Here is a 19209-nt window from a genome sequence, read left to right on the forward strand (position 1 = left end):
GACATCGTTAATACAGTTAGAGGTGAAAGTTTGGATTTGAAGAAACGTCCTCTTGGATAAGTCTAGTCTTTCCAACGCGGACATCTGGCAATATCATGTCATGAGGAAAATATTGGTATTTTAGAGAAATATCGGTGTGAGAAGGATAATTGATGAACTCATCGAAAATAAACAACAAATTAATCATAAGCAGCTCCGGTTGTTAAAGTGTCGTGGAATAGTTAAAAACATACTGAACAAAGCAGTGAAAGTATCAAACCGGATTATCAAATGTAAGTGTAGCTAAATATCTTCTTTTTTTAAATCCTCCATATTAATATGAATCGCTCTAAATTAAGTGTCTCTGGCTAACTCTGCTGCAATTCCAGAATTGAAAACGTCTTCCTCGATTTCCATTTCTTGTAAGCAACGTATGCCACTATGACAGCACCAAAGAGGAGAAAGATAACGACACACAGTAGAATAATCAGTGTAATCTTGCCCTTGTCGACGACCTCTTTTACAGCGGACGCCTTTGGTATCTCTGAATTGATAAAGGGAATACAAAGTAGTCACATTTCCTTCATTTCATCCAATACCATGCCAGGGTGTTTGTAAATATCAATGACAATTTTGACAGGGGTGAAATAAACGTTCCTTACTCAATATGAAACTAATATATAGTATGTCCCAATCAGATACACTGCTCAATTTCCCTCCTCCCATCTCCCCCTTCCCTACTCCTTAATTACCATTTACTACAACGGGACCAATAGTGAAATGTAAAAAGTAGTTTCACACTTCCCATGAAATATTATTATTCGACATTCACTTTTATTATAGGCCTATTTTAGTGTATGCGTAACCCGAGTGTAGATGCTGTACACTCGTCGATTTGGAGTCTTGCATTATATCCGTTTTAACTTACATCATTACACAGAGGAAAATGTCGTATATAATCAGAAAGTAAAATATTTTGTTAGTTCACTAGATTGAAAGCACTTCAGAATCGCTCTCGCATCTCAGTGACAGTGTAAGGCAGTCTGTGCGACCCTCAGCTTACATCCACGAATGGCGAAGTAACAAATCACCGAAAGTTTAAAGAGGCATACATTCCATAAACCCAATTACAATTCGAAATTCAGTTAGTTTTTGTTACGTTTGAGTCAGTATTTCTTTTTCTATTTTCTCTTTTTAGTTAAATGACAACAAGGTGAATATAGTAAATAGAATAGTTGATCACTTTTCGACAAAATAATATATTGGAAAACTGTGATATGAAGACAGCCCAAAATAAGATTTAAACTCGTGTTTACCAGGTCCTGTCTACTACTGAGAGTAGGTGTTAATCCAAGTCATTGTCAATATCAAGGATGTATACATCAACAAATTGTCACACAGATTTGACATATTACAAACACCAAAGTTGCATCTATTTTTACAGGGCTTGACTCACCTTTGATAGTGTCTTCACTTGTCTGCGATTGACTTTCATATGATTCAGTGGGTGGTACTGTTTCTGTAGATCCGTAAGGGTCTGCATTCCTTGCTGTAGTTTCTGTCGATTGAAAAGAATAGGGGTTTATACCGAGTTTACGGTACTCCTAAATTAGTTTGAAATGTATTAGCTACTAGCACTAGTGATGTAGTCTTGAGTTATACTTGAAATTGAATCTTTGGTGAACTCATGGTAGATACCAAAAAACTGGAGTCTTCAAAACACAAAAGGAAAAAACAAACGTTTAGGGTTAGGATAAATCAGGTCGTGTGGTTTGATTATTATTGTCACTGAATGTTATTTTGATTAGTTATTATCATCAGAGGCAATTGGTGAGGTGCCCAAACGAAGTCTTGGTGATGAGGGGCTCAAAGGAAGTCTTGGTGGGCTGCCCAAAGTTAATCTTGGTGAGGTGCTCTAAGGAAATCTTGGTGAGGTGCTCTAAGGAAATCTTGGTGAGGTGTCCAAAGGAAATCTTGGTAAGGTGGTCAAAGGAGTTGTGGTGAGGTGCCCAAAGGATATCTTAGTGAGGGGCTCAAAGGAAGTCCTGGTGATGTGTTCAAAGGAAATCTCGGTGAGGTGCTTAAAGGAAGTCTTGGTGAGGGGCTCAAGGAAGGTCTAGGTGAGGTACGGCAAGAACGTCTTGGTGAGGCGTGCAAAGAAGTCTTGGTGGGGTATAAAAAGAAATCGTTCCGCGTGCCATGTACACACTTCAGTCCAACCGTTACATGTACCAACTAGAATTATTAACTGGGTAGCTGCTGCATACGTTTTGAACGCCAAGGAACTCAATCAAATCTGCCAAAAATAGTTTACGTTGTTCAGCAGCTGGAAGGGTGGTCTTTATTTATCTTACTTATACTGTTTGTTCTATACAACCTACAACACTTTAATTTGCTTTGTGCCTTAGTTGCGAGCGATGATCACAAATGCAACATGGCGGTATCAATTTGGATCCGTCACGTGGAAAGAAAATTTAACGGTTTGTTGAATAAATTTAGCATCTTTAAAAACCGCTGTTTTAATTTTATTACAATCGCAAAATTCTCTTTATGTCATTATTTTATATCTATCATTATTTTATTACATGTTACGTCAGCTCGTGCAAATTACACCAAAATTTCATTACAAATTGCATTGGTGTAGCATTACAAATTCCCGAATACTTCATTATTTACAGCAGTGCAGGGTAATTTAACAATTGGCGGTTTTTATAAGCAGGAATATATTATTACAATATGAATTGATAACAATAAAGACTTATATCTCCCAATTAATGATTTTTTTCAGTACTGATTACTAGTACCACATATATCCGGTAGGTCTCTGCTAGTGGAAACTCCATACAGTTCGACCATTCTGAATGAAGACCAGTTAATGAAGTTCCCACATTCGTTATTTGCACAAGTCGTTGACAGTCTTTGTATGTCAAGCTCGTCGAGATGTTCTGACCACATATTCAGAAATGCTATTTTGCCAATGAACCCTCGACTGTCCTCTACGAATGATCGCTGAGTTTGTTCATGTCCAATGACAAGGATGCCATTTCCTGATATCTTCCCGTCCTTTAGTATATTCTGACCATGGTAAATCCTTTGAGAATCAACAATAATCTGCAAGGTGCCATTGATATTAGTCCAGCCTACACAAACGTGGTGCCATCGGCCATCTGAAAGTGTGAACGATGTGGAAATTTCCAACGTTTGGCTTAGTAATATAGAGATCCCGTTGCCATGGTGAAGCTTTCCCAAGGATAACACAAATTCATTTAGTCTGGATGACACAGCATAGTGGACCACGTTTCCAATGTTTCTGGAGTTCCTCGTCTTGACCCAGAGACACACAGTAAATTCGGTGATATCTTTAGTATATGACGACTGTCGTCTGATATAACCCACTCCATTGAAAGACAATGATTTGTCTACGAAATCCTCATATGAACATGAAGGAGTTGACTCTGCAAAGTGTCGAAAACGGGAAAAAAAGTATAAGTTGTTCGGACCATGAAAACTGCTTAGTGCTCTCAGTCGTAGAGCTTAACTTCTGTCTGACTGTCACATAAAATTTACGAGGGTCAGGTTAAAATTTAAGCAGATATGACTACTATGAAATTGTTTTATTTTCCTATACCAAACTTATAAAGAGTTATCCTTTTGAATACTTCAAATAAGAAACTAAATAACTCTCGTGTAAATCCGCCATTTTGAATGGTGCATCATGGGAAATGTATATGATGGGATCTGTCACTTGACAAACATGGATCATGACTGTTGTAAGTTTTCTGTCACATTGTTTGCAACTACGAATGGCCAACCCCTTGTAGGATACATTTCCTTCGGATGGATTTGGTACGACTGCCACTAGTCCACACAGCATTTGCCATCTGAGTATGCATAATAGTATAGTCGTTAACTTTTCATTACTTATCCAAGCAAGGCCAAATATCGCAACTGGAATCTTTCTAAAGTAAATTGCCCATTTATCCTCACTTATCCTTAAAGGCAGAGGTTAACACCTGTACACAATAGGTACAAGTAGTACACTCCCACACATTGTAATCCTCTCGCAATCTTGAATGAATGAATGAATGAATGAATGAATGAATGAATCCTGGCATTTAAATGTAATTTCACATACACCCAAGAAAAGTATTCAAACCATTTGGCGGGCTTGAAATGGCAAGAACAGAAGTGGCTTTTAACAGACTGAAAATCCCTAGGGATGCGGCCAGTCTTTTACGATGTTAATGATGTTCGGGCATGTATGTACGACAGCTGTAAAAATATTTGGTCTCCAACTGTAAAGGTCAGACCCATCCATCACCGACTGAAAAACAATACACTATCTAAATGTACGTTTTATGTAGCAACTTTATACTTCTTGAAATATAGAGTTGTCATTTATTCAAAAATACGTGAAAATGTTCATTCTATATCAATATTTGCTTTCAAATTGCGGTTCCATAGTCATAGAAACGCATGGTTAGCCTCTTGCATAACCACTTCTCGATTTTCCTATCTATTCCAAAAGTCGACAAACAACAAAGCCAAAACATAGTCATTTCACCAGAGTTCTTATCTCTTCAAGTAGAATAGTCTGTCGATATTGAGAACGTATGCAGACATTGCCATGGCTGCGTATTAGCCGGTATATAATTATGTTCCCGTCGGCTAAAAAGGTCGACAACAAAAATAGTCTCAGGGCGTCAAATTCCGGGCCGAAATATGACAAATCATTTGTACTCAATACATAATTCAAACTAATATATCAAATTAATATAAACACTGCTGTATTTCTAGCACTGACAAAGGGGTGTTGGGCTACACTCGATTTGAAAAACAGATGTGACCAAATACCAATAACACGTACAATAGGCCCATTACACACACACACACACATCTCTATATATACATATATACACAAACACACCCACAAACATACACAAACACACACATACATACATACATACATACATACATACATACATACATACATACATACATGTACATACATGCATGCATGCATACATACATACATACATACATACATACACATACACACACACACACACACACACACACACACATACATACATACATACATACATACATACATACATACATACATACATACATACATACATACATACATTCATTCAATTGATATGACTCGGTTTGAGTGTGAATGTGGGTGTTTCTATTTAAATAAGAGACGGGGATGCATTTGTATAATGTATATCATCAATTTATCGCCACAAAAGGAGACATGGTGTTAATAGAATATACAACGAGGCGTCAACGTGCCTCGTCGTATATCCTTTATGTATTATCCTTGTATTGCTTTGAATAGAAACGCTATTAGTGAACTGTCACCTGGTGAGGTATTCCTCGTTTGAACCTCAGTAATAGTCTCCTGGGTAGCTGTAATGAAACAGTAACATTCACTCAGAAATATTTGACACCTACAGCGACAATACTGTCAGTGTTTTTAAATGTCCGTGGTCTTTGAAAAACAATATTGGCAATGTAGTATAAATAAGGCGATCACAATGACAACACATCACCATGACAATATTACAAATGTACTCCCATAAACTTTTCCTCAATTCACTTCTCACTGCATATATGTGACGCTAAGTGACAAAACACAAGAAACTTTACAACATCACTTCCACAGTACCAGTAGGCAAAACAATGTTCAATTTACTAAACAATGTGGGTTTTTTTTATATAATCAACTCACCTGCTCCTCCTGTAGGCTGTTCACTTCTTTTGACAGTTGTTCTAATTCCAGGGTTAGCTTTGGGAAACATATTAAATTATGTTTTAAAGTTTGCAAATAATTATATATAGCAACACGTACACAAATCCGGTAGTCTAAGTGTAAAAGCGCATTGAGTGGTCATATGCCCTATCAGGTTCATAATAATTTGTACTTCAAACTATTCGATTTAATTACATCGTTCATTTACACGACCAGATAAAATCGAAATCGCCAGACCACAAACAAAACGTTGTCTGGATCGACATTAATCTTACTAAAACTACATTTTTTCGTTTGGTTCAGGAAAAATCTTACCATAACTGCTACATTTTATCATCTGACTAAACACAAATCTTACCAACAGTGCTACATTTTATCGTCTGTCGCCACAAAACACTTACCAACACAAGTATTTGACAAGTAAAACGATAAAATGTGTCAATATCAGTAAGGTGTTGTGTTGAGCAAGACGATACAATGTCGCATTGTTTGCAAGATGTTTGCTCAACCAGACGATAAAATGTAGCAGTATTAGTAAGATTTTCTGAGCCAGATCAGACGACAGTTTACGTCATGTCTTGGGATTTTCATTCTACATGTACTTGTTCATTGATAAAAGTAATTGTATATTGTACTGGTAGTATGGAAAGTTGTCAGGATAAGAAGCATCATGCATCTGATTTCATTATATATTTGGTTAACTAATACAGTGGATTCTTTAATATAAAGCTCACCTGGGTCCAGACACTTATCCGCACATCCATTATAACAACACTTTTTAGCGCCACCACACTCGTAGTCAGCACTACATTCTCCATTACAGTTATCAGGAACGTTAACGTGTTCGAAATCAGGACAATACCCAGGTTTACTTCGAAATGCTTTAATCAAAATAAAACGAAAACATTAGGTATACATTTAGAGAAAGCTGTTAATATCGGATCAAAATAGCGATCTAGTAATACAAGTGAACAAACTTACATGGATTTTTGCAAACATGTCCACATCCATTGGAGCAACATTTCTGCTCTCCGTCACACCCAGCGTCATTGTTACAGTCCTCCACACATGTTCCGAAGGTACCAGGTTTCAAAGGTGGGCACGCTCCCGGTTTATCTGGTGCTGATGACATAGGATACAAGTTCAGAATTACAAAGTGGCTTTTGCTCATTTCAATCCGTTTTAGTGTATTTCTTTTTGCAATTGGATAGATATGTATAGGGGTTCACTGCAGTGATCTGGAGTACTGAATAAGTCGTATACGGTCAGTAGTAGAGTAAACTGCAATAAAGTCAAGCAATATCACCCTGTCCCGTCTTATCCACAAGAGGATATACAAGTTCTGGGCACAATTTGCGACATACAATACAAGCCAAAGGCGATGGCCGTATTGTACACAAAATTAAGTGAGGTATAAATTACACTTACTAGTATTATATCTAGTATTCATGCTTAGCTACAAACATTGTATTAGAGTATCATTACCTGGGGAAGTATTCTTCATTGTCGCCATAGTAACCTCCTCCTGAGTAGCTACAAAGAAGCAGTGCCATATTTAGTCAGAAAACACCTCTACTGTTTGATTGCAACGACAATGCTGTGTTTCTCAATGTTACCGTAATACGGGCATACCGCCATATTACTGCAACATTTAACTTTTCCACAACCTTATTTTAAACATGATTTCTTTGTTTTCCAAAGCAAACCCTGGAGGAATTAGACCAACTGTCAGAAGAAAGAAAAAGCATATACTAGAAGCTGGTAAGTTGTTTTCACGAAAACGACGTTGTTTCGTAATGTTAAAACTGCAAATTAAATTACCACACAGTAATGCTTGGTAGGTTGCTTGCAAATAAATCAAATAAACCATGCAAATATGCAGCTAAAGAATACTTCAATTCATGTAATATAAAGCATATGTAGTGTACGTGGGTCTTATGCCCTTTCAGATTCATAGCAACGTTACTACTAACTAATGTTTGTCTTAATAACATTGTACCGTTCATGCACATCTAGATATGACTAGTTCATCCTCAATGACCACAAGTCAGTGTATAATGTACCAGTTGTGAGGACAATTAGATGCTATACCATCTAATTTTCTTCGTTCAGACAAGGAAAATAAAAATGACCTTAGGGGCCTCGTCTCTACGAAATGCAAGACGAGTAGTGACCAATCCGCATGTCACGAGCATTTTCGGTCTGAATGAAGAAAAATGAATATATAATTGTACCTCCTCAAGCATAATGGGGAAAATATTGTCGATTTTGACGTAATTCGAGCAACGCGGAACTCGTAACGTAGACACGGATTGTGATGACGTAGAATGGTCACTTTCTATTCAAAAACAATAATTTGGCTTGTTCGTGGTTTAAGTATGATCATTATATCATTAATATACAATAATAATAACACATACAGTAGTATAAAGCTCACCTGGGTCCAGACACGTATCCGCACATCCATTATAACAACACTTTTTAGCACCACCACACTCGTAGTCTGCACTACATTCTCCATTACAGTTATCAGGAACGTCTTCGAAATCAGGACAATACCCAGGTTTACTTCGAAAGGCTTTAATCCAAATAAAACGAAAACATTAGGTATACATTTAGAGAAAGCTGTTAATATCGGATCAAAATAGCGATCTAGTAATACAAGTGAACAAACTTACATGGATTTTTGCAAACATGTCCACATCCATTGGAGCAACATTTCTGCTCTCCGTCACACCCAGCGTCATTGTTACAGTCCTCCACACACGTTCCGAAGGTACCAGGTTTCAAAGGTGGGCACGCTCCCGGTTTTGACGCTACTGGGTGAAAAATACAAATTGAATTATGTTCTATTGAGTGGAATGTCATTAACATTGGTACATGTATATACTTAATTACACCTGTCGTCTTTTTTAAAGGTTGATGCATATAGAACCACGCAAAGTTTACTGCAATGCCGACAAATATACGGTTCGACAGTGACTGTCAACAGATTTGTCACCATTGATCAGGTTGGCATATGATTTTAATGGCATACATCAACATTGCAGAAATCTAAAGTGTTGTACAGTTCTCTTTATGTACAAGCCTGAGATGCTAAACTTTCATTATCAGATATCCCTCCAGATCTGTGTCGAACTCGAAAAGTACTAAGACGAAACATTTTGTTGTTATACAAGACTCTCTGACAGTGAACGGTGGCATTCAATCATTCACAGTTGCCTGGAAAATCAGTCGGGAGGAGGTATTTGTTTTAGCACTCATCAACGTTAACGATAAAGATGGTACATATAGATAATATATTTAGTCTGCCAGTGTCAACCACAGAACAACACAACACAACACAACACAACACAACACAACACAACACGACACGACACGACACAACACAACACAACACAACATAGCATAACTTAACACACTTGACTGTATTTATCAAAAAAAAATGCTCGGCTTTATGTCAAACTGATTAAACTCTGTTATTATTATTTTTTTAAATCCAGACCATTTCAACATTACCATTTCACATTACCTGGTATTGTCGACAATCTTTCCGAAGCGGTAAGAACCACATGTTCAGTCGTTGTTCTAACTGGAATTATTGGGAGAAAGGGGGAAAGGAATAATCAGTTAATTAAGTTGAAGCTGCAATTGACACGGGTATACTGTGATCTAACCACAGCGGCTGTTCACGATATCAAAGTTAGAGCATTAAAATTACCTATCTCACATGGTCAGATAGATGGAATATAGGATTGATTTTGTCATACAAATTCTCAGGAGAATATGTGTACACAAAACAATGATCTCCCTTTTGAAAGTACTGAACGACATATAGAGAACATTAGTCTAGTACAAGAGAAACGTAAATGTTGTTAAGGACGTCTGTTTTGAAGAATTAACACTTCATTGCGTAATCATCAATTCAGGATTAGACGTATCGAAACTTCGCATTTGTGTGTAATTTTACGCTTCCAAAGTTTCTATATTTTACTGTCCTGTTGTCTTTTACAGTTAATTATGCACGTAATAACGTATTACCATCTGCAATCGCCGGCTTCTTCTTTTTAACAGGGGCACCACCAGCTTCAAAGAAACAATACATACTGTATCAGTCATAGATAAATATACAAACAGCAAACACTTTCAAATTGTCAAGAAAACAGCAATAATAATGTTTATTCACCAATATGATAATAATTAACCTCAAAATAGATACATATACAGAATACATGGCAAGAGGGATCAAGAAATAGCAAAGCTAGTCAAGCTTGTATCCCCTTAGTGACTAACAAAGCAGGGATTGCAATCGGTCACAGTTTTAATGTACGACTAAACAAAACATCATCAGTGCAACATTTTATCGTCTGGCTCAACAACAATCTTACCAACAGTACTGTTAGTATAATCTTTGTCGAGGCAAACAACGGTTTGTTTCAAGTTATGTGACTCACATGAGCTGTAGACATTTTTACATGAATATTGCACGATATAGCCACATTTTTCTGTCATTATCTTTGGCCCTTCTTCACCATTATCGTATATTACACTGAGACGTGCAGTCCAGCGTTTGTGTCATAATACGAATGACAAGGCGAGATAGGATATAGGATGAGCAGCATTACCATTAAGAGATCAATTACTACTCAAGTTAGTCAACGTGAACATTCTTTAAAACTTACATGGTTCCATACAAGAATCACTACATCCATCATAACAACACTTATGAGTTCCATCGCATTCATTGTCTGTAATACATTCAGATTCTCCGTCACAGGCAGGGTTATCAGGAAGGTCTTCGAAATCGGGACAATAACCAGGTTTCCTGTCTGGAACCAAAGTAAATCACATCAGAAATACCACTTTTGATATTTTCACATCAAATCTTACAACTCAAGATCACTCATTTAGAAATACTTTACATTTATTTATACCAAAGGAAGGTTTTTAAAGCACAAAAAATATTCATTGTTGTAATGATGATGATACAGTGAATACACTACAGACATGGATCTGGTGACGAAGATGAGCTCTCAAAAATAATCCAAACGGATGATCAAAAATGGTGTCCATTACATTGTACATTTGTATCACTGATTTGTTCACATGGTTAATATTACATATGCACGTAAGTGTCAAACTGAAATCACATTTTGACAACAGAGTCTGTACACTTTAATTTTAACATGTAAATTCTACCATGTGCAGCTAGAATGACACACATGATACTATGGTTGCAATCCCTCACGCAATTTCTAAATATAATAAGTAAAACCATATTTTGGCCTATTTGAGAAGGCTTGTGTGAACTGTCACATCGACGTGATTAATGATATACGCGTGCAGAAAATATGTTAAGCAGTCATAACGAGACACACCCAATACAAAGTTCAGTCGTTTATGATGGCAAAGTACAAGTAAATAGTCTGACTTTCAAAAGTTTCTAATTCGCTTGGTAAATTCTAATGGTTTTAATCGAATAATTCTCAATGTCATTTTGCAAGACAAACTTCTGTTTATAACTGATATTGGTATCTGTGTAAACCATTATCCAACGAATGAAATTATTGTGTTTGAAACATGAGAACGAAAAGGCAACAACGAAGCGAACCTTTGTGCAAGGTCGTTTGTCTAGATGATATCGAGTCATTGTCTACTTTTAGTACTTTAAGATAGCTATATGCAGTAGCGATGAATCTTTGATAGACACACGCGATAACACACATGAAATGTTCTGTTCATGGAGTCATTGTTTTGTAAAATCGAATAAGAAGTGAAACAAATAGAGCGTTAATACTACCCGATAGCCAGAATTTCATGCATAGCTTACCAAAATCGTTAACTAAATTTACAGGATACCAAAAATCATTGAAATTTTGAAAATTATGTAGGCCATTCAAAATATAATTTGAGTTTCCAGGAGAAGGTGAATTCAAACCATAATGGCGACATTTCTGTTATATGTAAAATTGACGACAAACCAGCTGTTAAATGGCCCTATGAGGGATGTGATGCATATATAATTACGTCATAAATACAGTACAATATCCTAATGGGGTGACGAGGAACAAGCTGAGCTCCTGTTAATAAGTAACCTAAACAGTAATATGTTTCGAAAGTGGAATATTAATAAGGAACTGACATACGATGAACATTACAAGATCTGAAACAACACTTCGCCTGGCTCAACACATTATTTGCTAACATACACTGCTTTATTTTAGCTTGTTTTGTATATACACGTACATGTAAACAAATGAAAACACATTCAAAGTAACGTTTCGGATCCTAAGTTGAAAATACAATAAACCATCTCCACGGATGATAATTTATAATGACTTCTTTGATTTCGTTGTCATATCCTTAATCCAATCAAGTAATAATATTTTTTTAATTAGAATATTTTATTTATTTTTAATTTTCGATACGTTTAACGGATAAGAAATCAATTAACTTTGTAAAACGAATATTCACACCTGTTTCATACATACACACTCGATAGCCTCATACATTATGTGATAAGTTACCACGAGCACGCTATTACACGTCCATATAAATAGGATTAGTCATATGAAAGAGCTATCTAATGACTATATCATTTAAGATACAACATAAATCTATATTGCATGATTCACAAATGTCTTAATAGATATCAGTTACAAATGTTATCCTCTGCTCATTTACAGATATATCAAACAGACATTTAACCACCACGCCTTACATCCTACACCCACACCCTTATCCCGTCCCATTCCCGCCACGGCGAACTCCATCCCTAAATGATACATATGCACGTGGACAGTTTTGTTTGTATGAGGGGGTTCATGATACGCACCGTGTAGTACATGCATATGGTGTTGCTTCGAGTGAAAGTACTTACTTTATATAGGAAAAATGTTGTCTATTGTAATGATTATTACGTTTGTAGCAATGCTATTCGTAAAATGCCCATTGTAATTGTATTTAGTCCTGCTTGCAGACGGTGTAAGTCGGGACTCGATTCTGACAATGTCCCGGTTTTTAGGGACAATGTCAGAATCAGATCCAGTACTTCGTCTTCGTCATACAGGGAAGATGTCTCTTGAATTCGTGTTAGTTCTCCCAAAAAAAGCCAGCTTGGGAGCATGTATAATGAGTTTTGCTCACAGTTACTTGCAGGCTGTAAATGAACGTTGTGACCAAATTTGAACATTTCAATCGAGTTTATGTACTATGGCCAATAATTAAAATGTTAAGCTCTCGAATGATGGTAATTTTAGGCCAAGTACTTAGTCATCCAGTGGAAGCTATTCTGCACAATATAAACTTTAAGTGCCTGTTAATTAACTGCTCAAAGCGTGGTGTATGTAATGTATTCCGAACAAATGGACTCTATCTCTGTGTAGCCGATTCGTTATTATTTGTCACCAAAGTCACTAAATGGTTCATTTGAAAAATGGTAGTCGTAAAGTCTCTTGTCATAACGATACGGTAAATCAAGTCGAACAATTTCATAAATGTTCATCTGTGATGAGACAGTTTCTTCCATGTCATCAAATTCGCCCTACATAGCTATTGAAAGCCGATCCTGCACACACACTAAGCTGAATGCTTGTATCGCGTGTGAAAGTGATATGACCATCTTGACATGTCGGTCTCTTTAAATCCACATCTGTTTACCATTGTTGTGGTCTGAACCTAACATCCACCAGTGTGTGACATTAAACAAAGCTCGCCCAATTACATACAAGGTCGGAATTTATCGGGTCAGTTGATCGATTTCAAATTACATAGAACAAGTTCCATGTTCTCTTACAACTATAGTTTATCTCTAATGTATTATCAAGAATCGCAATCCTTCGCTTACATTCGCAAGCCATTTTCTGTTTACAAAATGTAATAATAATATCGGCGATTTGCACATATAAATCGTAACGAAAACCTGTACAACCCGGGTTTGCAACCTAAAGCGCATGAACGTCACAAGATCATAAAGAAACTCGGGGGGGGCTTCAGATGCAGGCCAAACATTGGTGAAGGAACATTTTTATATGTGACCTTCCCGATGCCATAGAATAAAAAATTCATAGCTCAAAGAAAAAATCAAAATGTTTGAAGTTGCAATAACTGTTGAGTCATTTCCCCCTAACTGGTCCTTCATTCTGTATACCAGCTATCAATTTAGAAAAATTGAAGTTCAAACGCCCGACGTATTATAATGGTTGATTAAGACAATTTCTAACTGATAAGCATTTCAAATTGACTGCACAATTCATATCCTTAGTCCGCACTATTTGAACGTTGTGGTAATATGATAACTAGTCGTGACTGTCTTAGTCTGATAATAGTACAACCGGGGCGAGTTGGCATATGTTGACGTTCAAACGATTCACTTGAAAAACATTACACCCAACAAACTATCACATCGGTTTAGAGCATACATTACTAGTGCATCGAGAATAGAAACAGTTACATGAAAAACAATGAAAAGTGTTTAAAACATAGCTTACCTTGGCATTGAATTGCATTGATACAAAGCAGTACAATGAGAGAAAGTATAAGGTGTCTTCTTGGACTGGCCATTTTCACTGGTTTTGAAGTTGACCTCAAAGAATCATCCATTAGTCGTTCAAGGGGTGTTTAAGTACAAAAATCCCGGTTGAATATCGATGCTCGATGACGTACGCTTTTCCTAATTTGTTACAAGTCTCGGACTCTGGTCAATGGCAATTTAAGGATGTTTGTTCATGAGACTATCGACAAACGGTGTCGGTGTGGCTGTGAATCAACACTTAATAATACATCTTACCCGGGTAGAGAATGTGACTCGGAATCCAAAACGAAGCGAAACTTGATCATCCCTCGACAAGGAGCCTAGCAAGGTTTATTTCAAACTGCTAGGTTAAATGTAGACGTGTGTTTACGTGACGGCATGCTGAGAAACACATGTCTCAAAGTATTTTGATAAATCAAAGTTTGTCCATGTATTTTGAGTTGCAAATGATCTCCGTTTCCATTATAATCAAAGGGCAATCCATGCTCATTTGTATCTTTGGCAACATATTTATTGATATTTCGTGCCATTTGTTCAGTTGGCATATCTTATTCTTCAGACCTTTTTGTATGAAATGTCACTGGTCTACTGTCATTTTTTTGTCGTAAAAATTCGCATTTTGCCTACTAACACTATGAACACACACACACACACACACACATACACACACACACACACACACACACACACATATCATATATATATATATATATATATATATATATATATATATATATATATATATATATATATATATATATATATATATATATATATATATATATATATATATACTTTAATACAAATCTATGCCACCCGGCATATGACCGCCCATACAGTAACGAAACCAAACGATGCGACCTCTGCCTAACTGAAAAACTCTGCATCCTCAACGCCGACAAACAAACACTTCTCAACAAAAAATCTGAACTCATCTCAAAGTGCCGACACGAAAACAAGTTCTGCATAGCGAACTTCAAAAGTAACATCACCTGACAAATCTGAGGACCCCTTGTATGCATAGAAACAATACACAATTAACTTTCAATAAATTCTTTCACACCTTACACATATAAATACAGTAACACAACGAGTAGCTGCCAATTGTCTGATGATCGCTTTGAGCGTGAAACTCGGAGTAACAACTAAGCACTTCAAGTTCCAACCAACATTACTTTGATTATATATATATATATATATATATATATATATATATATATATATATATATATATATATATATATATATATATATATATATATATATATATATATATATATATATATATATTCAAGGTTAAATAGACACAGCATGTGATTCCCTGGAAAACTTCTCTCTTACATGTTGGATTACGTGTTTATCAATGCATTGTTGTACTTCAAAGTAAATGACAAAACTACCAACGCACATTATAAATAGATTTAAAAGTCAAAATCACATGAGTACATAATAAGGTTGTCCTTAACCTTCTTCATTTTCATAACAGCTACTTTGAATATTTTATTTCCACCACCAACACCCCCCCCCCCCCCTAACTTTAATACAACTCTATGCCACCCGGCATATGACCGCCCTCTAGAGACTACTTTGCATCACTAACAGGTGCTACACTTCAAGAACGTGTCGCTTTGTAATTTTGTATTTTAGGATATTTGTGCTGTGTTCGAATGTTGTCTCGTTCAATAATTGACGTAGTGTTCTAACCCAGCTTTCGTTGTCACAGCAAAATAGTCCTATAAGTAGTCTCGTCTACCCAGACTCTCGCCGCTGGGGGCTCTGCCTACGAGATCACCCCAAACCGCCTCATAAAAGAGCCCCAGTGAGAGTCTGGGTAACCGAGACTATCCTATAAGTTGATAATGAACTTGGCTTTCCCAGTCACTATGTAAGAGTCTTATTCCTATAAACTGGCAGTGAACTTGTCACTTTGTAACCTGGCAATGGCCATTGCTGGCTTTCGTTCCTAAAGAACTATAACAAAACAAAATGAAATGAAACGATATGAATTGAATCATGACTTTATTTCTATGGAAACGAAAAGTACAGATAACAATAGATAAACAAATTAAAGGCACAAAAACACGAATTTCAGAGAATTGGTTGGTAGCTTACGAAATAGCTTTTTAATATAATTGAATATTCACACTATTGTACTGAAATGCGGAGACTGTTTTGCTACCTCTAGTCTACTTAACAGCCTTAACGAAGTGTAACTAAATATTTAGATGAAAAATGAAACGTTCCTTTATCTCCTACGAAACAAATCACTGTTTTTAAAATACGAGCTGGTAAAAAACATTTGCTCTTCTGACAGCTTTGAAATAAATTGATAAATATGTCAAATACAACTATAAAAATCGCAATGCCTTCGAAGCCGGACATTATTGTACCACTGAATCACTGACACTTGATAACTTTGAAGCGAATCAGCACACTGGAAAAATATTTTACTCACAACTCTCTCTGATTTCTTGTATTCTTGGATGTTTTTGGGTTGGGATGTTGTTGGGTTGTTGTGTTGTTTTGTTTTGTTTTTGATTTTTGATTTTTTTTTTGACTGCTTTGGTTTGGGGTTTATTTTCTTAGCAAATGAGATAACCTTCAGATCATCATCTTTAACTTTTGGTTATCTCTTTGAAATCTTTAACTTTACAAGTGAAAATACTGCACAACAATAATTGTTTTCAAAGTTTTTTTGAAATGTTGCTTTCTTATCAGCAAAGTGTCAGAACAGTGTAAGAAAATAAAAACACAAAACAGATCAGAAGGTGTTTCTAGTTTATCGCTTGCGAGATAAGGAATGTTTTTTAACATTTAAAACAAAATAATGTCATTTGAATGTGTACCAAAAGGGCGATTAAGAATTTAAAAAAATAAAAAAAGAAAGTTGCAATTTGAATGAAATTTTACTAAAAACTAAATGAAAAATTTGCTTTGAATAAAATACTGTTCCACATCAAGTAATCAATACAACAATTTGGACAGTCAGACTGTGTAGAGAGTTTGTCAACACTTTGGTACATCAAAGTTCTCTTAGAAGGTTCATGACATGCACGTACTCCTGGGCAATCGTAGAGTCTTGATTGGTAATATGGGTGTATATATATGTTGTGATTTTAAACTTTTGGAAATTTAGGTTTTCAGCAAAGAAACATATGTACTGATATTTCACACTTAATCATATCAATTAGCAGGAAAATCTACAGTAGTGAATTAATTCAAATTTCTTGATTTCTTCTCAGTTGGCATCCCATGTACGATCGATGTAACTCACGTTACTCTGAAAGTTTATAAAATGAAATGTATACAAGTATACATGTTATTCTGGATTACATAAATTTTGCATTGGTTGACTTAAAATTCACCGAACTCATGTGTTATGGCTCTATTTGTAGATTGATCTAATTATTTTATTGAGAAAACCAAAAAATAGTTATACATATTAACACACTTACGTTTACTACCAAAATGCAGAGAGTATAGACTGGATTTCATTTTGGCGGCAGCATGTTTTTTTAGGTCTCAAAGAGCGGGCTTTTTTTGTTACGAATTACACAAGCAAAATACAGACACTGATAGCGTGCACGCACATAAAATGTTACATTTTATCTCACTGAACACAAATGAACAGTTTTATGTTTGAATCTTCTTTGTCTCATCCGACAGCGATGTTGATTTTAGTTCACATTGAGAAAAAATGTATCATTTCTTTATCATTCATCGCTGTCAGTGTCTGTGATTTGTTTTATCAGCGTACTTCCGTTCTAATAAACAAGCTTGTATGAGACGTACAAGCATAGCGCCACCTAATTGGAACTCTATAGTCTCACTAGTGTGTTAGTATTATGGTATCTGCATCAGGTGCAAAGTCATATATATTCCTTTATGTAGATTTCTTTGTAAAATTATATAAGAATTTTGGAAATGTGTGTAACAACTCTAAAATGTGACGATAGGGTCCCTCTTTCTGGGGGGGGGGATATCAAGCAAGATGGCAAAATTCACCTAATAGTATCTTAAAATGTATGTTATTGTTAGTGAACAAAATGTTAGGATCTTAATACTTTCGATGTTAAACATTGCTATTATATGACAAACCTGTACTCGTCTTGACGATGAGACATTTTCCAAGAATCGTATGCAAAGTATGATACAATAATAGCTGCTATCAGTAGTATGATATCAATTATTATGATAACTATAATGCCTATCATTGTATCACTACTACTACCATCACCTTTACTCTTCTCAGCTTCTCCTATAGGTTCTAAAAACACAAAAAATTATAGCTTGAATAATTACCTTACATGTAATTACTGATTCAGAATTGTTTTGTTTCCTCCGTAATACCTTCCCCCACGTAAAAATATAGAAATCGGTGAACGTTATCGTCAAGTCACTTGGTGTGCAACTGCAGTTATAATGTAATATATTTGTGAAAATCAGAAGTACATGTATGTATGTATGTATGTATGTATGTATGTATGTATGTATGTGTATGTATGTATGTATGTATGTATGTATGTATGTATGTATGTATGTCAGCGTGGCTGTTTGGCAAAGAACACACACATTAATCATTAATGCATAAATCTTCAATGTATTATGCATACGTACTTGTAGTAGTCACTTTTCCTTTCCATTCTTCATCCAAAGTGGTCCATCGATGAGTCGTATACGATGATTTCGTTCTTGTAGTAACCTTCCATTCCTTGGTGATGTCATCGTATTTTGTTTGGGGATACTGGCGAGCTGTGGTTGTACTGGAGATTCTGGAGGAGGATGAGTAAGATCGCGAACTGACAGGTTTACTAGTTTTAATATCCAAACTCTTTGTGCTAGTCGGACTGCTATATTCTCTTTCCCCTTTCTCTGGTGTCACCTTCAAGTTGGTTGTTTCAGTACCTAATCTCTCATCAAGTGTAGATGAAGGGTT

Source organism: Glandiceps talaboti, chromosome 8 (genome assembly GCF_964340395.1).
Source record: "Glandiceps talaboti chromosome 8, keGlaTala1.1, whole genome shotgun sequence".
In the NCBI taxonomy this organism is placed as follows: Eukaryota; Metazoa; Hemichordata; class Enteropneusta; family Spengelidae; genus Glandiceps; species Glandiceps talaboti.